General features: G+C 42.2%; 1 long non-coding RNA gene across 1 annotated transcript in view; it reads right to left on the minus strand.

The window, feature by feature from the left end:
* LOC116586328 overlaps nt 1–21,821 on the minus strand; it is an 82,449-nt gene that overhangs the window by 7,605 nt on the left and 53,023 nt on the right. The window contains exons 6-7 of the long non-coding RNA XR_004283982.1: nt 15,856–15,927; nt 7,085–7,246 (exon numbers count right to left, since the gene is read on the minus strand). This is a non-coding gene — a long non-coding RNA (uncharacterized LOC116586328). The remainder of the gene's footprint in view (nt 1–7,084; nt 7,247–15,855; nt 15,928–21,821) is intronic.

Raw genomic sequence — 21,821 nt, forward strand, 5'->3', positions numbered from 1 at the left:
TGGTAAAATATACCTCTAATAAAATTTATAATTTTAACCAATTTTAAGTATGCAGTTCAGTGGTATTAAGAATATGCACATGGCTGTGCAGGCATTACCAGCATTTATCTCCATAACATTTTCATCTTTTCCTCCAGGTATTTTTTTTTTAAGAGAAATCATGTAGTGTATTTTATTTCTGGTTTTCTTAGGTCTTTCTAATGGCATCTACCTGGGGCATTGGTCTGTTTCTTGATTTGTGACTCAACTTTCTGTCAAGCTGGCCAACTACTGACGCCTGCTTTGCTGACCACCCTCCTACCCCCAGTCATGTGATATCCACACATCTCCCCTTTCCGGCAGGCCTTGGCCCTCTGGAGCTTGGGGCTGAGTAACGCTGTAACTCCTCATCACTCCGCATTCCAGAAAATTCACGTCTCCCTTGGTACATTATTTCATATTAGTTAGGTAATTTTAGTCCTTCTTATATTCAGTCTTGCATTCTTGCTTTATTTGTCTACACCTGCTTCTCTGAAATCTAGGCTTCATAGTTGTGAGAAAAGGCAACAGGGTGGGGTAGAAAGGACATGGGACATAGAATCAGAGACACGAGCTAATTCCAGTTCTATCTGGTACTGGCTGGATAACTTGAGTGCAAGAACCTTCACTGCTCTGAGGCTTGATTTCCTCCTCTGAAGACCAGGGCACTCGTCACTAGATAAACTCCAGCTTTAAAAATACAAGTTTATAGAGGTACCTGTGTAGCTCAGTTGGTTTAGAGACTGACTCTTGATCTCAGCCCAGGTCCTGATCTCAAGGTCGTAATCTCAAGCCGCATGGGCTCCGTGCTGGGCATGGAGCCTACTTAAAATAAAATAAAATAAAATAAAATACAAGTTTATAAATTAATTTCTTATAGAAGATGGTATCTACCTACTTCATAGGATGTTCATGTCAGGTGTAAGTGAAAATCATAAAAGTATAAGGCATTATTAAATAGCTTTGATTATAATAAGAGATGCCTCATACATGCTTTTTTAATGGTAAAATATACAGTGAAACATACCATCAACTGGGATTCTAAAAACGTAAGCTTGGATAACACCACTTGCAAACCCAGGCATGATTTGCTTTATTTTGTAGGGATGTGGTTCTCTACAAATGTTTGCTAAAAGAATGTTTGTGCTCCAGAAGTTATACAAAACCTCAATTTTCAGGTATTTGGGAGACAATGAATTTACTTATTTAGCAGGCAGCTAAGCTTGGAAAGCCCTGGAGCATGTGCAGATGTATGACATTGATTTGCGCCTGGCGCTGTGTGAGAGCACAGCTTATCTTTATCAGCCTTTACGATATTATCCGAAAAGTTGGCCTGACAGTGATATTTTTCCATGAAAAGAGAGGCTTCCCCCCAAAGGAATTCTGATAGGAGAGATGAAGTGTAAAATATTATTGGACATCCTATCTCCATTTATGGAACCCTTATACTGTTAGAGGCTGCTGGTGGGGCTCATGGACCAACCAGAAATGGGCTGAGCCACATCAAAGCCAGAGGCAAAAGGAATAGATCCTCTATGCCGTGTATAACCACATACAGAGTTTTACATATTTTTAGAACTGGTTAATGTCTTTCATGAAAATATTACCAATGAATCTGCTTCCATCAAAGCCAGGAAAGTAAAATGATAATAATGTCTATTTTTGGTATAAATAAAATATAAACTTAAATGCTAGAAGTTCTTAATACCTACTTTTCAACTTTTCAATGTTTCTTAATGTTCTGAAAAAAAAACTGTATGTGTATAAGGTATTAGTACACAGTTCATACTATAATTTAAAACATTAAAACATAAAGAAAAACACGTATATTGGGTTACACATTTCTCCTTTTGCCTTAGGCTCCAATATGGCTTGGCATAGCACTATCAGAACTTGTTTTCCTTTAAAATTTTATTATTCTGGGGTGCCTGGGTGGCTCAGTGGGTTAAGCCTCTGCCTTTGGCTCAGGTCATGATTTCAGGATCCTGGGATCGAGTCCGGCATCAGGCTCTCTGCTCAGCAGGGAGCCTGCTTCCCTCTCTCTCTCTCTGCCTGCCTCTCTGCCTACTTGTGATCTCTCTCTCTCTGTGAAATAAATAAAATCTTTAAAAAAAGTTATTATTCTGTTCATCATAGTTTTTTTTGGTATTCATTTGGATTCTTTAAAATATTGTATTACACTATTATTTATTTTCATTACTGAGTTTCTGTGTCCCCTTAAATTTTGTGCCTGAGTTCTTTATTTGCTTCCACCAGTCCTGGCCTTGGTCCCAATCCTCGATCCCAACCAAGTGTAGTAGATACAATATAAGAACTTCCAGGGGAAAGCACTAGGTGTGCTCACTATCCTAGAGGAGACTTTCAAAACCAATATCCCCCTTCCCCAAGTTCAGGTGAGTCTAGGAAGCAACATGTCATAGATGGGGAAGACATGAGCTTTAGGGTTAGATTAGGAAGCAAATCCTGGTGTGCTTCCTTACCAGTCGGAGCAATGAACCTGTTTTCTTGTCTCTAAAAGAGATAAACAACTGTTTAGCGGGAGTTAAATGAAAAAACTTACCTAAAGCATCTGGACTTGATAACTGCTAACTTGTCGCCTTCTCCATCTGAGGGACAGTAAATGGACTCACCCCTTTTGAGTTGCCCATAGACATGCTCCCAGAAATGTCAGCATCGGGATTTGCACCCAAGTGTAGTGAGTGCAACTCCTCCGCTGTTCTCACTAAATCACACTCACGAATTCCAGCTGCGGCAAGGCTGCGTCTTTCTAGGGCATATTTCCTGTTTAAACTGCCTGTGAGTGTTCACTTCAGCAGCATGTATACTGAACTGTCCACAAGAATTTGGATTAGTAGCTCAGGAACAGAGGTGGAATGCTGAGCCCTTCAGCTCCAATGAAACAACAAACAACACATCTGAGTTGCATCTCCTCTTTCTAATTTTACAAATATTTTTTTAGCAAGAGATAGGATTTCCATAACATTGAAGGGATGGAAAGAACTTGAACAGTTTTTCTATAGAGGAGACAGTTTGAAAACAGGAATTGGATATGTTTATTAATTGTACACAGTTTGGGGGGCGCCTGGGTGGCTCAGTGGGTTAAAGTCTCTGCCTTCAGCTCAGGTCACGATCCCAGGACCCTGGGATCGAGCCCCGAACTGGGCTCTCTGCTCAGCAAGGAGCCTGCTTCCCTTCCTCTCTCTGACTGCCTGCCTCTCTGCCTACTTGTGATCTCGGTCTATCAAATAAATAATCTTAAAAAAAATTGTACACATTTTGGTACATTTCTTCTGATGACTTTATTTCATTTTACAGACTGCTTCTGGGGGGTGCCTGTGTAGCTCAATCAGTTAATGTCTAACTCTTGATTTTGGCTCTAGTCATGATCTCGGGGTCCTGGGACTGAGCCCCACGCCAGGCTTGGCAGATTCTGCTTGAGAATCCTCCTTCCCTCTCCCTCTAAACCCCTGCCCCTCAATCTCTCTCTCTGTCTCTCTCTCTAATAATAAATATATAAATCAAGAAAAAAATAGACTTCTTCTCTAGAAAAAATAAAAATTTTCTTAGTAATGGTGGAGAGCCTGTGCATCTCGCTTAGGGGTGATTAGGTGTGTTGACTATAAAACTGTGCATATGCCTATTTGCAACATATTTATAATTAAAAATACTTTATAATAAGCAATCTACATGTCCAACAATAAAATGAGAAAATGAATTATGGTATATCATAGACTAATATGGTATCATTAAAAATGGCATTTTCAGTGATTATAGCTCATGATAAAATGTAAAATGAAAAAAAACCTGGGACACAAAACTGTATAATACGAATATCACTTTGTAAGAATAACAAATATATACAGATTCACACATGGAGAGAAAACTAGATATCAAAATATTAGTGACTAGTGATGGGATTATAAGTGATTTTTAATTTTTAAAAATTCTTACACAGATTTTCCATAAATAAAAAATATTTTAGGGGCACCTGGGTGGCTCAGTGGGTTAAAGCCTCTGCCTTTGGCTCAGGTCATGATCTCAGGGTCCTGGGATCGAGCCCCACATCAAGCTCTCTCTGCTCAGCAGGGAGCCTGCCTCCCCCAGGCCCGCCTGCCTCTCTGCCTACTTGTGATCTTTGTGTGTCAAATAAATAAATAAAATCTTTAAAAAAATATTTTAAAACATGATTTTTATGGTAGACTTTACGTGGCATCCAAAATAGACCGGTCCAATTTTCCCACCATGGGAGAGAGTTGGTGGGAGAGAACAGAGCTGCGGAAGAGTCATGGGGATTGCTAGCCACTCTTCAGTCTTGGTTTTGAGTCTTTTCTGAGACTTAATAGGCTGGCTATCCTTTCTGGTGTTGATCACTCAATCATTTCTTGGATTCCATGAAGTAATCACCTGTTCGGTGATATTTTTTTTCTCCCTAAGTTAATTCAGTTGGGTTTCTGGCACTTGCAATGAGACAGTAACTAATAAAGAAGAATCTTGTTGTCCAAATAGCCCAGGAACATGATGGCTTTTCTGCCATGAGAGATGATATTAGACTTCTTTAGGTGTTGTCTACCTGAAAGTCAAGGTTCTCCATTTCTAAGACTATGAAACACTGATATATTGAATTCCCTCACATCAAATAAGAAAAAATTTACTTGAGAAAACTATGACTTTTGGGTTGCCTGGGTGGCTCAGTCAGTTAAGCATCTGCCTTCAGTTCAGTCATGATTGACTGGGATTGAGCCCCGAATTGGGCTCTGTGCTCAGCAGGGAGTCTGCTTTTCCCTCTCCCTCTTCCTCACCCCCTCCCTCTCCCTACTCTGGCTCACATACATACTCTCCCTCAAATAGATAAACAAAATCTTATAAAAAAAAAGAAAAAAGAAAATATGACTGTTAGATGGATGCTGGTAGGTCTCATACATTGGAACTTTTAATTTATTTGCTATTTGTTCATTTACGTTATCTTCCAACTTTTAAAAAAAAGGTTTTATTTATTTATTTTTAGAGGTAGAGAGAGACAGTATGAGCTGGGGGAGGGACAGGGGGAGAAGGGGAGAGAGAATCCCAAGCAGGCTCCACATCTAGACAAGGAGCCTGACGTTGACCTGAGCTGAAATCAAGAGTCAGATGCTTCACCGACTGAGAAGGGGTGCCACTCAGGCACCCCTTCTAACTTTCAATTATAACTGCAAACCTAAAAAAAGAAATAAATTTTCTTCAGTGACCCAACACCCACCAGGTGTCAGGCACTGAGCTACGTGCTAGGTTACAACTGTGAACAAGACTAAATCCCTGTTTTTAAGAAGTTTATCATCTAGGGCGCCTGGGTGGCTCAGTGGGTTAAAGCCTCTGCCTTCGGCTCAGGTCATGATCCCAGGGTCCTGGGATCGAGCCCCACATCAGGCTCTCTGCTCTGCATGAAGCCTGCTTCCTCCTCTCTCTCTCTTTCTCTCTCTCTGTCTGCCTCTCTGCCTACTTGTGATCTCTGTCTGTCAAATAAGTAAATAAAATTAAAAAAAAAAGTTTATCATCTAGTGGAAAAGAAGTTAACAGACAAATGAAATACAGGGGCTTAGATATTCTGACTTGAAGGCCATGTAAAACTGCGGATCACTCAATTAGTGCAGAGGGAAAAGAGGTGCCACCAAAAGGGATGACGTGTAGTCTGAGTCCTGAAGATCCAAAGTTTAGCCAGGTCTAGAAATGTAGGCCTAGGGAGTAGAAGGGGCAGGCCTTCTAGACTGAGGCAAAAACATGTCAGAAAGGCCTGGAAGCAAAAGGCAACCTGGGGTATCATGTAACCCAGAGGGTCTAGATTACAGAGTACAAGGGCTGAAATATAGCAGTAAATAGAGGCCAGATCACACAAACGCATTTGGCTTTAGATGAGGAGCTATGGGGAGCAGGTTTTGAGCAAGAGGGTAAGAAAAATCAGATTGGAGATTTAAAGAATGCTTAGTGGTCCACTCAGGAAGCCTGTGTTGTGATGCAGGTTTGAAATGATGGTAGCCTCCTTGACCAAGGTGGTAGCCATAGCGATGGAGGGGAATGGACTAGGTCAGGAGAAATTGAGAGGTGAAATTAGGAGAACTGGGTCATGAATCCAATGGGAGGAAGAAAAAGCCAAAGATGATCTTCAGGGGTCTGGTTTAGGTGCTCTGCTGGATGGAGGTGCTGCTCCCTGGGAGATGGTGGGGTCCTTGCTGGTGTGAGGGGTCTGGAGGAGAAGCAGGGGAGATGCCCAGCAGTGGGTGTGATACATGGCATTGGTGTTCAGGAGGGAGATAGAATGATTTGAGTGGGAAATGGGTGAGAATACCAAAGAAGGTTATGTTGGAGAAGAAAATGACAGGAATGAGGACATCTCTGGGCAATTTCAACATTGAAGAGACACCATTTTTGGTAGCTGTTCCAGGCAAACAGCCGGTCTCTGGATCTGCACACTAAGACGGAGGTCCCTGTGGACAGTGGCATGGTGTTACCTATCCTGTGAATGAAGAATGTATCGCAACCAAAATGGAAAACCTACAAAGGAGAAAGAAAAAATAATCTCTTAGCATCCCATCAGCCTAATTTCTGCCTGGCACCTGTTTATTTTCCTGTGTTCATCTGGGTTTCTCCTTGAAGCTCATAATCAATGCTGAGTCATTCCCTGAGGGATGAGGGTCCCCAGGATTCACCTTTGGCTCTTTTTTTTTTTTTTTTCCTGTGATGAGGTGAGAGTTACTGTCATGCTTGAAACAACCACATGTTGAGAATGAGGGGTTCCCAAAATTTTAGCTTGAGGCAAAATGGCCTGATCAAGAGCTCAAAGTATGTGAGATCAGTTTCAGAAGCATTATTAATATTGGCTATTCCTGCTAATAATTGGGAAAGTTTTCATATTTCAGGCCCCTTCAATCTGCTATTTCTTGGGCTTGTTTTGAAAAGCAGAGCTCAGACTGCTTTTTGAGAAAGGGCAGATTTAAAATTCAGCAGATTGTTCATGTTGTGTAAATAAACTCCTCCCCAGAAAGTGAAGTAATCCTTTTCCTCAGGGAGTATAGGACTACTTGGAATTACTCACTGTTGTCCGCACATGCACAGCTCCGTCTTTGTGGCACCTTGGCTTTCTTGCAGGAGGAAGTCAGTAGCTGGTACCTTCATATATGTCGTATTCACTCATTTTCACTACTCCATCGGAAAGTTTTGGGATTGACCGGGACATGTTTCTTGATGTGTCATCTCCCTAGAGCAAATGCAAAAATGCTATGATCTTGATGGATGCATCAGAAGATAGAATGGTTAAACTCGCAAAGAGGGCAAGCACGTAGCAAATACTGTCACTCAATAATCAATTGACACCAAATGAGGTTTCTTGTTCTTTTGTGCCCCTCCCTGTCATTTCTCATAGTTCGAAGACTGTGTATTCTCCTTTATGTTATCATGTGCAGAGCCCATGTTGGTTAAGAATGGCAATTTTTTCACATGCTTTTTCTCTGACCTACACGGTACCCCACAATTTTTGTCCTGATCTGTTAATATGACACTACTTTATACAGGAAACATGGGCAAACACTCAGCCTTCTATTTTTTAAACATTTATCAAACTTCAGTGGGATGCTTTCAGCAGCGAGCTGATGTAACTCAGTTCTGACCCTCCTGAACATGTGGGAATGTCATCAAGGCCAGCAGGCTCAGGCGACAATGTTCTCTTTTGTAAACTGAATCACCACATACTTTTCGGTGACAGTAATTATTCTCATGGGAATCATGTAATAACTAAAGATTACATTGCTTGGCCAGAGATATTAGGCCAAATACCCAATAATACTACTGACAGTGTGTATTTTCTAAACAAATTTTTAAAAAATAGCAATATCATTCTCTAGCTTCTATAAAATGGGACTATTGTATTGTTACTTCAATTACACCAGGGACCCAAATGATGTGTAAAATGTACTCATGGAACATGAAAATGTAACTCCAATGTCGTGTAAATTTGCTCTAAAACTAATATACTGGTGATAATAAACACTAAGCATTTAACTAACAACAATTCTACTTATTTTTTTTTTCCTCAGAATAGAAAAGCTTTTTGGTGGCACTTTGCAAGGCTCAGATTTCTTTAAAACATCTGTCTAGGGAAATTTGAACTAATTTCTTTTTTATTTCCCTTTCGTAAAAAAATTCCCGTTAGTAAGCAAATGCATTCAAAACCATTCCCTTGATCTTATAACTGTATTTTATAAAACTCTGCTCAGCTTTTCCTTTTTTCCCTACAGACTGGAAATGCTGGAGTGGGGGTCTGAATGGCACACAGGAATGAAGGTAACTGGGAGGTTAGGGACCTTGGAGCTCAGAGAGGGATTGCCCATCTGCCCTTCTACTGGGTACATAGGGTGGCAGGTTAGGCTTCATCCTTTTTGTTTCTGACCCTGTTTCCAAGGATATATTATGAATTTATTTAAAACTGTAATGGGAAGAAAGAATGATGTTAAAATGCTAGTTTTATGATAAATCACTTCCAAAAACCAAATAAATTCCTGCAGAGCAAAATACCTACCCTAAATTCAGTCATATCGCATGCTTACATTTCCAGCAGCACCTTATGGTCCTATCAGTTCAAAGTCACACTGAGAAGATAAACATCCCTTTACCCTGTATGGGCAGGGACCCATTCAGTTTGTCTGACAGAACCTTGCTGAGACTTTCTTCTTCCACAGACATTTAACCAAGTCGTTGGAGAATTTAAGTTTCTCTCTTTCCTCATCTCTGCTCTGACCCACTTATTTATTTCCTTCATTATTCTTAAACCAATTTTAGAGAGAAATTTGACACGTCTGACTACAATAATACTGAGCACTTACTATATGGCAGGCACGGTACTAAGCATATTACATGTGGAACTGCATTTAATCCCCACGTAAGTTAGGGATTTTTAGTTTTACTTTACAGTAAGGGAACTGAGCCTTACCAAAGTTTATCAACTTGCCCGAGATCAGTCAGCAAGTAAGTGACGAGGCTGAGATTCAAACTCAAGTCATTTCACTGAGAGCCCGTGCTCATTGTAACCACCCTGCGATGCAATCTTCCTCCGTGGCCACTGTTCTTGTGTGGGTACCTTCATATTTTCACTAGGCACTTCTGGCTGCTGAGATGTCTCTCCTTCCTGTGGTAACTCATGTTTGGGACCTCGCCTCATACTCTTCTCCACATTCAAACTGACCCTCACTTATTCAGCACATTTTATTGAATACTTCTTTGTGTGGGAAAGACCTCTGAAACCAGAGCTCACCCAGGGGAAACCAAAACCTCCTTAGAAACAATGTTCTAATATGGATTTCTCTGGAAGAAACTTAAAAAGCCCTGTCCTCCCAGCTTCTATTCTTGGATGGGTTTGGGTCTCTAGTCAGTTCAGAAATTCTTCATCCTCATTTAGAGACTCTCAGAGGGAGTGGCTCATTCCAGCATAGCCCATCCTCATTCTGCCCATAGCAGGTCCCTCTCTGGGCTGCACCCCCAACCCCCAAGGCCTCGCAGCAGGACAGGACAGCTGTGGGGCCCACACTGCGTAGGGGCACACATGTGTGTCCCCAGACAGGATGTGTTCTCATCCTCGGAAAAACCTAATGGCTGCTTCCTTGCTTTGGCAACATTCTTTAGCTAAATAAACCTCTTGGATGCAACCGAGATATTCTGTGCCCTGAAATTGGGAGTGGTTTTGAAAAGTGACCTCAACTGTTAGATTCCAAAGATCAATGCTTCCATGCCCACTTACAGTTATAGGCAGCAAAGAAGTCTTTCCCTTTGTCTATTTTTCCCTCCAGATAGGGGCAAACACACTGTATTTTATTTGTATTCAAGGTGGTTCAAATTTCAAGTACTATTTGTTAGGGATATTGATCTCTAAATACATATAGATGCTTCTGTCCACATATTCAGATGGTGAGTGCAGAGTTTCTTCTATTATTAATGCCTTGCATTAGCATAATATATATTATCATTGGTGAACCAATATCGATACATTATTACTAAACAGAGACCTTAGTTTACATAGGCTACAGTTTTGGTGGTGTTCTGTTCTGTGGGTTCTGACAGGAGTATGATGTCCTATGTTCACCATTACAGCATCTAGTACAGCAAATATGCTTTTACCTTTTCTACAACATCATAGAATTGGCCAAATGGATTTTGATCTTCACAACTGTGTAGCTATGTAACGTTTATTACCCTCAAGATAGAGAAGATACATTCAGAAGGTGGAGTGACGTATTTGAGGTCCCACAAATTGAGGGTGCCAAAGCCAGGACCAGGACCAGCCAAAAGTGTGGATGGTGGCCCATCTCAGAAAGGGGTTAATTGCCGAGGACACAGACGGTGAGCCACCAGGAGGCCTCTTAGCTCAGACACTATATTTTCTAATGGCAGGTCGAAGGAGGAAGATTGCACATCTTCAAAAGAAACTGGATGTCTGATATTTGTTCGGCGAGACTCTGAGGTGACTTCAGAGACAATGGGTCCAGCGCCCCATAATTAAGAGGGAAGGCCAGCCCCTGCCAGCCTGACTCAGAAGGCTTACTGAGTCATCCTGTTTGTCCTCTCTGCTGCTATTTATGGGCTTCCCAGTTGCTGATATTTGTTGGTTAAAGGCTCACACAACCCGTCTTGCTTAAAGCAGTGTCGCTTAAGGGGTGTTGAGAATAAACAGGGTGACAGGTGTTGTGGGAGAGTCACTTTTAAAGAATCTTTTGTAGCTGAGTCTTTTTTAAAGCTCTCTATGCTTAAAATACACTATCCTGAAAGAAAATGAAGGCAGAGACCCTTTCTGGACAGAGCTACCGAATACTAAGTCTTTCTTGGGGGTTTTGGCTTTGACAGAGGGGCAGGTGGCATTAGAGAAGCTGTTGATAAGGAGAGCTCAGAGAATCAGGGGAACAAGACAATGAGAGGAAAAGACTGGAATGCTGTCACTGAGGCAACTTAAGCATGTTTATCACCAGAAAGAGACAACGGTGACAACAGAACCCTCATAAGCCATGCTAGTCTGAGTCTGGTGGGAGACAGATGGCTCATGCAGATGGAGCGACCAGAGAACGATGAATGTGGGGATGCTACCAAGGTGTAGGCAGGGTGAAGGGAAACATGTTGGAGCTAGTGACTGCATGTGCCCATCAGCATCCCCAGGCCTAAAGAGGCAAGGGATGGGGGCAGCCATGGGAACCCAGAGGGAGCTACAGTTTAGCAGAAGGCTGCCTCACCCTTTAGGTCATTTGGTAGAGGAAAGCAGAGCCACAGGGAGAGAGGTGGGCAATGAATAAACCACCATCTTTACTCATAGTCTCTTATCTCCTGCTGATGACTCCCATTGGCTGAATTCCCAAATAAGACACAGACCCATGGAACTCATATGATGCAACCCATGAAGGTCAGTGTCCTGGGCTATCAGGCAGGCTGGACAGGGGTGGAAAAAAGACCTAGAGGACTCAACAGCAAATATCTTTAACTATAGGGAAGAGGGTTAGAGCCACATTTTGTTGAGACCAGTTTCTTTAGTTTATAGTAAAGGTCAAGATATCCAGTGCAGAGGAAAGCAGAACCAAATGATGGAGAGACGTGAGTCCTGATGACAATGTTTGTGTCCCTGGATCCAACCCTGCCTGAAGCTAGTCTATCTCCCTGAACTTTTCAGTTATGTGAGCCAATAAATAACCTTTTTTTGGTTTAAGTTAAATAAATAATAAAGATATTAATTCAATAATTAAAATATTGAAATATATTAAATATGCAGTTTAAACTTCATAGATCCTTTGGTCCTTGAAAATTCTGACGAGCCTTATTTTTTTTTTATTTAATTAATTTATTTGAGAGAGTGAGAAAGTGAGAGAGAGAGCATGAGAGGAGAGAAGGTCAGAGGGAGAAGCAGACTCCCCAGAGCTCGGAGCCTGATGTGGGACTCGATCCCAAGACTCCAGGATCATGACCTGAGCCAAAAGCAGTCAGTTAACCAACTGAGCCACCCAGGTGCCCCTGAAGTGCCTTTTTAGAAGGATGTGTCTCTCCCCAAACCCCTACTGAAAACAACTCTTAAGAAAGAAGACAAGGGAAGGTTGTGTTAAAGTTGAGGCATACAGAAAGCTTCATTAAAAAGCCATTGAATTGGGATGCCTGGGTGGCCCAGTTGGTTAAGTGGCTGCCTTCAGCTCAGGTCATGATCCTAGTGTCCTGGGATCGAGTCCCATTTTGGGCTCCTTGCTCTGCGGGGAGCCTGCTTCTCTCTCTGCCTCTGCCTGCCACTCTGCCTGCCTGTACTCTCTCTATCTCTCTGACAGATGAATAAATAAAATCTTTAAAACAAACAAAAACAAAAAGCCATCGAAACATTAAAATAATGGAAGAGAGGGTCCCAATTTGCAACTAGATTTAATATTCTCATATTTTCTCACTTTGCATGGAGATTTAGCTTAAAGCTTTCCATTACATCATTCAACAAACATGTACTGTGCTCCAGCCTTGTGACTGCAAAAGGGCCTCTCCTGGTCTGTCTCCTTCTGACAGCCCAGTCTCTCCCGGGACCCCAGCCACCATGGGTAAGACTGATGACAGGTGGTGAGAAAAAGTGTCTAAGGAGGTGACATCTGAGCAGACATGTAAAAGAAAGGAGGAAGGAGCCAGCCATGAAGATCTGAGGCGAGAGCAGCAGAAAGAGCAAGCTCAGAGATCCAAAGGTTTACTTGAAGAACAGCAAGAGGGGAGGGCCCAGGGTGCATGCGGGAGAGCCACCAGAAGGGCTGGTCAGGCGCCTGTTCATACGGGGTCTTGTAGGCTACCATAGGAAGTTTGTATTTTAGTCTGACAGTGATAGGGAGTAAATTAGGAGGCTCTGGGCAGATGAGTGAGATGAGAGAATTTATTTTTTAAAAGATCACTCTAGCTGCTCTGTGGAGAGCTGATTCCAGGGGCAATGAAGGAAGGAAACTGGTTAGAAAACTATCACAATGATGTTGCTAAGGGTTGCTGGTACCCTGGAGGGATGGACAGAGGGCAGCTCAGTGTTTGAGAGTTCCGGCCAAGTGGTTGACATGGATACACTTATAGGGATACTCACACTTGTGAGGTTTTTTGTTTTTGTTTGTTTGCTTTTAAGATTTATTTATGTATTTGAGAGAGAGAGAAGCAGAATGGGAGGGTGGAGAAGAGGAAGGAGCAGAGAGGGAAGGAGCAGACAGGGAGAGAGAGGGACAAGCAGGTGCCATGCAGAAGTGTAGAGTGCTTCCTGGGACTCGATTTCACATCCCTGAGATCACGACCTGAGCCAAAATCAAGAGTCTGATGCTTAAAGGACAGAGCTACCCAGGAGCTCCCACACTTGTGTTTTTAATCAAGGATGACTTAATTTTCTAAATAATGATTTTCTTTTGTGGGAAGAGTTCAGGGAGCTTATACCACCTAAGAAGCGCTTATTACTGCTATGCAACTTTTCTTGTCTCAAATTCATTCAAGCAACTTATTATAAAGACAAATTTTTCAATCTCCTACCCCAAAGATTCTGATTCTACCAAGCCTAGAAATCTGCATTTTGTGACCCAGACTTTGAGAATTACCAGTTAAGAATTTAGCACATCCCCTAGTGGTGGCTAATGGAAATTGCAGTTGTAACAAATTCAAAGTATAGTACTTTGAATTCTTCATATATATATTTGTTACAGGCAAAGTAACAATCTTTTATGCTCCTCAGAGAGATAGTTTCATGGGTGTAATCAAATGGGGTGGAAACTCCTTCAATGATTATCTGGAGAGAACTCTCAGACATATTAAGATAGAAAATAATTGAAACTCTGTAAGTAGTAATTAATTGGCTATTATGAAGTCAGACAGTGGTAATGGCTCTGAACCCACAGCCCAGCTGATTATTAGAGTTCTATAAGATTAGAGTAATTGCAACTGTGGAGGTAAAATAAAAAGAGTGGCATTTTCCAAAAATTATAAAAAGCCAACACTCACTGAGGCAACAGAGCTAACCCCAGCCATGGAAGGGTAGCAGTACCATCCCCAGGGGGACGTTATTTTTTTTTTTTTTTTTGACCACTGCTCTAACTAGGCATGAGTCAGTTCTTGTTGTGAATTTTGTTAGTTTGTCATTTTGGGTTGGAAACTGCTCCTCTCTTGCCCAGCCAAGACTAGCTGACCTCAACACTGCTACATCTCTGCTTGATGGCTCAGATACCTACCTGTCTTCCCTGGACAGTCCAGAGAGTGGGACAGAAGGCAGCCCAGTGGCTGAGCATTCCCACCACGTGAGGAAATATTTCAAAGGGCAGTCTCCATGGAAGTGTGTCTCTACAGTCAGGATGGCTGGAAGAAAGTTCCAGCTTCAAAATTTCTTTGTTGGTTTGTTCAGTTGTTTCTTTGTAATGGTTATTCTCTGAACTCTCCCTGCATATTCATCCCCCATTTCCACCCCCCCCCCTCATGTTTTCTCTCCCTCAACACAGGCTCATACTTCTATTAGAAGCTCTTTCAGTATACATTTCTCACATTCTAGACAAGGCAACTGAGATGTGAGCAGAATGACTGCTCCAAGGCTACAGCGGAACTAGTGTCCAGAACCGCTCCTGGCTCCTGGTGGCCTCATAGAGTCCACAGGCCAGTGTGACCTGGGACCAAACAACCCCTCAACATCTGCTTGGCCGGTCCTTCCTCTCCCCCCGCCCCCAGCCCCACTCCCTTACATCTGCAAGCATGTGCACATGCACACACACACACACACACACACACACACAGAATCTCTCTTAGTTTTCTTTCTTTTTTTTTTTTTTAAAGATTTAATTTATTTATTTGACAGAGAGAGATCACACGTAGGCAGAGAAGCAGGCAGAGAGAGAGAGGAGGAAGCAGGCTCCCCGCTGAGCAGAGAGCCCGATATGGGACTCGATCCCAGGACCCTGAGATCATGACCTGAGCCGAAGGCAGCGGCTTAACCCACTGAACCACCCAGGCGCCCATCTCTTAGTTTTCTTTCTGCCAACCCCCTTCTCCCTTTCCCTTCCGGCCAAGCCAGCAAAATATGAACAATTAGGGAAATCAAACTTCTCCTTTAAAAAAAATTCTTTATTTGAAAAACAACAAACCCAAATGAAGCCTCAGGTTTTTAACCTTCACCAACTAAATTATGCGGTGTTTACTTGTGTTACCTCATCTTGATTTATTTTTGTGGGTCAAGCCTCTAAAAATAAATAAATGAATAAAAGGTTTATTTGTTACAACGCAAAGGAGAACCTGAACAAGGAAATAGAAAACAAAAGGAAAGGTGAGCCGAAAGATTGCATAACTAATTAAGGGAACACAATACAAATCTGGACTTGCCCACATGTATTTTTCCATTTAGAAACAAACCTAATAACGCTGGCACATTCTTTTATTTCACGCCCCCTTCCTTCCCCCCATTGCGTGCCAGCTCAGGAGTACATCTGGAGGAAAGGCCTGCCCCCTAGTGGTGCCCGCGGAAATGTGCAGGTACCTGTGCCCAACGCGGGGCTGAGGTCGCCAGAGATATGTGCTTGAAAAACTTAGTACGAGGAGTGCTTCCGCTGCTTTCCAGTAAATACAGCAGGTGGAGACACACACTGGAAAATTGGAATGCGGTCAGCCTTGCTTCCATTTGGCTGTTAGAAGACTGCTAGGCACCCAGAGATACTGAAACTTAAGTTTGACCATGATTTATTGGTGATGCTTCCTATGTCCTGCTTGTTTTTAATTCTTGAAAACTGTTAAGATCTAGAGCTTTTAAGCAAATGCTATTTTCAAATCCATTGCCCCACACCAAACACACACCATTCATTTATTTTAAATACTTACTTAGTGCAGACATATGGGGTGAGGTGGTTGTGCAAAGGCTGAGACACAGATCCCCTCCTTCAAATTCACCCTCTGAGGGGGAGACAAGATATATTTAGACATAATTACAGTACATGGCAGTGATCCAAAAAGAGAAAATAAATATATTGATTATATATTATGCATCAATTTTACTGTATAGTTAGATATTGCATATTAATATATTTTAGCACACCTTAATAATTAGGTAATTATATATTTTAATATAATTATAAAATTGTGTTATTTGAATATGATTAACTTAAATATAACATATAATGTATTATAGACATAAACAGAGAGCAACTGTGGGCCAAGTCCTGAGGTATGTCCACATTTCATTTAGTATTTAATCACAACAGTATCTTTTAACAGAAAAGGACAGGGAGGTTTGGAAAGATTACATAATTGGCCCCAGTTCACATAGCTATGAAATGGCAAAGTCAGAACCTGAACTCAGGTTTTCTGATTTCATCTGTATTTCACTTACCCTCACCAGACTTTCACTGGAAGTTTACTATGTATCAGGTGATGTGCTAGGGGTTCAAGGTGCAAAGATGGGAGACTGCTGTCACTGGCCTTGGGTTTCTAGTTTTGTAGGGAACTGAGTATGTGGGAAAACAATTCGATGACGTTATGATATATGCAATAATGGAATTGTGCACAAATTGCCTTGTGAGCCACGCAACCTTGTTACTTGGCCATGACTGAACTTCCCAGACAGAAGCCTGCAACTCGACCAAAAGCAACCATCTTCAGACCTACCAGGGACTCTGGGGAGGCCTGATATAGTCATTCTGTCCAAGAATGGACACAACTTACTCACCCAACCGATGACCTGTCATTGACAGTTTTGACTGTGAGAATCCCAAAAAATTACAGCACCAGAATAAAATTAGGGAGAAACAGAAGTGGAGGTGACAGGTGAACTGGTCAGAAGCAGAAGCAGGGAGTACAGAGAGAGGATCCAAACTCGGAGTCTGGCATCGTCATAGGAAGAAGGAGCCGAAGGTCCCTTCTCCCAGGGCAAGTCTGTTTTTATCATTAGTTCCTTCCCAGGGTTTCAAGGCTCCCCGTGGCTGGACTGTGAGACTGCCTGGATGATGTCTCTGCTTCTTGCTGCCTTATGTGTCCTTCTGTCATCCAAAGCATCTGAGCTCAGCCAGGACTGGGATCCTGCAACAGAGAGTCTTAAGTCCTGTGGTCTGACGTGGCCCCAAGAGCGAGTGAGGCGTGGCGGCTGGACGGGTGGACTTGGCAGAGGCCTCACCAGGAGGTGACGCCCAAGCACAGTGTTGAGGTCCATGTAGGAGTTTTCCAAAAAGACAGAGGTATGGATGGTTCTCCAGAAAGTTCAGTGTTCCTTCCAGCACCGAGCATGACTGGTGGCAAACCTGTAATGTGTTCATTCTCCTTCCAGGGAAGTGACCAGAAATTCTCTCTTTGGGAACGTCAGTTTAGAGAGAGGGCAGTGGGAAAGGGGAATTTTCTCTCTCATGGAGACACTACATCCTGAAGCCTGGTGGTTCTGCCCAGATGCTATGGCTTCAAACACTGGCATATTCTTCTCCACTGGAGTATCTTGTAGCTTTAGGTGTGTGAGGTACTGAGCCAAGAGATAGTGTGAAACTAAGGATATATACAATGAGTCTTCTTGGGGTGTCATTATCACTGATGATTTGGGAGGAGAAAAGTTTGCAATTTTTACAATCTTTACTTTTTTGTCATATACAGATCAGTGTAAGCCTCCTTTTCCATGTTGGCTTAAATTTCTTTCTTTTTGCACTAACATGTGTAAAAGCTTATGATTCAGCATGGAACTGTCCTCAAAGTAACACAGACTCTCCCTTGCACTGGTAATTACAATGTTTTCTTTCCTTCTCTTTCTTTCTTTCTTCCTTCCTTCCTTCCTTTCAAGATTTTATTTACTTGTCAGAGAGAGAGAGAGAGAGAGCACAAGCAGAGGGGGCAGCAGGCTCCCCACCAAGCAAGGAGACCCATGCGGGACTCAATCCTAGGACCCTGAGAGCCAAAGGCAGTGGCTTAACTGAATGAGCCACCCAGGTGTCCCTACAATGTCATTTCTATATAAAAATAAACTCTGATCTAGTATGAAGTGGTAGGCAAAATTTGTAACCTGTTTTAGAGACAAAGCATGAGACTTTTGAGAAGCTTCTTCTCTAAGCTATGGCTTTCAGGTCAACTGGATTTATTTTGCCTGACCCAAAGAGAATGTCATGGAAAACTTGGAGAGACACTTTTTTAGGCTGTTGCCTCAACTTCCTAAATTGTCCACTCTGTTTAAGTTCTACCTATTACAAATTCATATCGCTTGATTTTTTAAAAATTGTGGTGAAAACACACAAAATTTACCACCTTCATCAGTTTTAAATGCATAGTTCATTACTCTTTTTTTTAAAAAAAGATTTTATTTATTTATTTGAGAGAGAGAGAGAGAGTGTGAGAGCATGAAAAAGGAGAAGGTCAAAGGAGAAGCAGACTCCCTGTGGAGCAGGGAGCCCCATGCGGGACTTGATCCCAGGACTCCAGGATCAAGACCTGAGCTGAAGGCAGTTGCTTAACCAACTGAGCCACCCAGGTGCCTTTATAGTTCATTAGTCTTAAGTAGTCTTTGCTGTGCAACAGAGTTCTAGAACTTTTCCTCTCACAAGACTGACGCTCCATACCCATTAAACGAGTCCCTACTTCTCACTCTGCCTAGTCCCTGCTTTCCATTCTTTACATAGTGGAATCATACAGTATTTGTCCTTTTGTAGCTGGCTTATTTCACTCAGTGTAACATCCTTCAGGTACCTCCATGCTGTAGCAAGTGATGGGACTTCTTTCCTTTTTAAGGCTGAATAACTGAACACCATATATATGTATCAGTTTGTTTATCCCACAGATGAAGGAGATGAGAAGGAGAAGGGTTGCTTCTCCTTCTTGGCTCTTATGAATAATGTTGCTATGAACATGAGTGAGCCAACATCTCTTTGAGCCCCTGCTTTCAATTCTTTTGGATATATACTCTGAATTGGTATTCCTGGATCCCATCCTAATTCTACTTTTAATTTTTGAAAGCAACTGCCATACTGTTTTCCACAGTGGCTGCACAGTGTACAAGGCTTTCGGTTTCTCTGCACCCTCACCAACACATGTGATTTTCTGGTTGGTTGGTGGGTCGATGGTTGTCGTTGTTATTTGATAGTAGACATCCTAATGGGTGTGAGGTGACAGGTAGGTTGCTTTTAAAGTCTGAATTCCCTTGGAAGTGGTAAGGGTATCTGTGAACCTTCGTGCCTTATAGTAAACTTAACTTGACCTTAGCAACTTGCTAAGGTCATTTTTTGAGTCCATGGTATTTAGATGTAGAAGAAATTGTTAGAACCCTAGAAGAAGATCCTAGATATTCCCCCAAATGATAAAGCATTAGGGGTGGTCTGAGTGGCTCAGTCAGTTAAGCATCCCACTCTTGGTTTTGGCTTGGGTCATGATCTCAGGGTCATGAGCTGGAACCCCTTATCAGGCTTCACACTCAGTGCAGAGTCTGCTTGAGATTCTCCTTCTTTTTCTGCCCCTCCCCACTTTCTTCCTCTCTCCCCAAAATAAATCAATGAAACTTTAAAAAATGAGAAAGCATTAAAACTGGAAGCCTGGGGAATGGGGGCTATCTGAGAAATTCCACAGAGGATATTTTCCTCTCACAGTTGTTTTGACCCTCAGGACTTTTTTCTTAAACGAATACAAACACTTTCATCAGAATTATTCCAACACTTCTGAGAATATCATCAAGAACTTATTTTCTGGAAACAACTCTTTTGAGTTAACTTAATTCTTTGATCAATTTTCTTTTTACTGTGGAGTCACATAATTTTCAGTATTTTTACTTCATTAAAATAATTTGGATTTAATTCAATGATCACATTTTGTACTTGTATTAAATTTTCCCAACTTTGACTTCAGCAATTTTGAGTTTTCTTTTGTGGTCATTTTCTACCAAGTCTAATTTTCCTGGGTTAGGTTTTATAGGTGCAATTTTTGACAAGATGATTTGATTTTTTAGTCAATTTTAAAAGTCAATAACAAGTTTGGTTGTGAGCAGTTTTTGCCTTTGTCAGTTTTATTTTGTGTTATTTCTACAAAATGTGATTTTAACTGGGTCAATTTTTGTAGTTTTGAGAATTACCAAAACAATGAGATTCTTCGGTTCACTTTTTGTCATTATTAAATTTAACATTTACAGCTTTAGCTCTTCTGATTTAAATCTGTGTTGATTATTTCTACAATGTCTAATTTTTTTTTTTTTTGTGACCAGGTTAAAATGTACTTGAAGTCAAAATATGGAGGTTGCAACATCTTGTTTTCCTCTAAAATTGTTCTGATTAAAAAATTAAAAATGGAGTGCCACTCCTGAAAGCCCCCACTGTACCATTTCCTCACAGTCTTCCCAGGTAGCAGAGAGCAAAGGAATCCTTTGATGAAATGCCTATAGGTCAGTGTTCCCAGGCAGAGACCAGAGTGAGAAGGGTGGAGAGTGACAGCGGCAGGGGCTCCTCACCCAACTAGTTCACGTATGTCCCAGTGAAGTCAGTATCCAGAAAAGGAGCATCCAGAGAAGACTTAAAGGGATGGGGGTCAGCAAACCTGCTTCACCCCAGGTGCAGAATAAATCGAACACATGTGAGTTTTGTCAAGTCCAGATGATGTCACTAGTGACAGCACCTCTCTCTCTCTAACACCCACTTTCTGAGGCACGACTCTGGTGTTGCTGTGGGTCTGGGTCAACAAGAGCCTAGCCAGATGGATGAACTCACTCTGTTGGTCTCTGGGAAGACTGTGAGGAGATGGTAGAGTGGGCGCTTTTGGGAGGGAAGGACGGAAGCCCTTAGAAGTCTGCATGGTTAGAGGGAGTTCTGAAAACAGAGAATGGCAGGAAGGGGAGAGAGTGGAAGGGGGTGCCAATGGCTGGTCTGGCCAAGAGGCAGACTTGGGCTTACACAGAAGGCAACAGTTGGATCAGGGTTTACAGGGCACTCTGATGTACTTTACATAAGAGAATGCCACCAAGATTGCCCGAGATACGGGGTATAGATAGCGATGCTGCTGGGTCCGTGGTCGGGGGCAGGGGACACACTCTCCCTTCAGAATCCTGTAGCACAGTTTTGTCACCGAACACATTTCTACTGTAAATGCCATTGCAGATGGTGGGTTTTCCCCTTAGCTCAACTTGTAGAGAGGGAGGGAAAGAGGAGGAGGAGAGAGAGACTGATTAGACAGTTGGCTCTGGCCCTCACCTCTGATTCAGCCAGCGATTGCTATTGGTGGTTGGCTAGGTGGGGAGGCTCCCCCACAGGCAGCAGGAGCAGAGTAGGCTGGGGACCGAACAGGAACTTAGAAACACGTCTAGTACAATCATGCTTTGCTTCTTGTCAGCAACACAATACGTATTTAACATATTCTCCTGGGTATATTAAAATTCAGTCTAATACAAGCCAGCGGCAAGTAGTCTTCCTTTCATTATGTACCCCAGGCAGCCCCTGGAGAGAGAGAAGTGGATTGGTCAGCGGAGAGAAGCGAGATCAGAAAGCCACGTGAATGCCACGACCTCACCTCACTTCCAGACGTGGCTGCCACCTCCATCAGTATCACAGGTTCCAAGAATTTACCAGAAGGGAGGAAAAGGGAGGTGGAAGGAAAAAGAGAGACTGGACAGGAGAGAAATACAACTGATAAAAGTAAGCTTCTTCCAAGAAAAATTCTATTGTCAAGCTGTTCCCTGAGGGAATGCGTCCTCGGAGAGGTACAAAGTGCACTCCCCTTTTCTACTATGGGTTTTTTTCCCCCTTATCCCTATGAAAAAAAAAAAGCTGTTAATTGCATATGACAAACAAAATGTTATTTCTTTTTCTTGAGTACTCCATAATTGTATAGAAATGTGTATCATTTCC

The sequence above is a fragment of the Mustela erminea genome, chromosome 3, assembly GCF_009829155.1.
Source record: "Mustela erminea isolate mMusErm1 chromosome 3, mMusErm1.Pri, whole genome shotgun sequence".
NCBI classification, from domain to species: domain Eukaryota; kingdom Metazoa; phylum Chordata; class Mammalia; order Carnivora; family Mustelidae; genus Mustela; species Mustela erminea.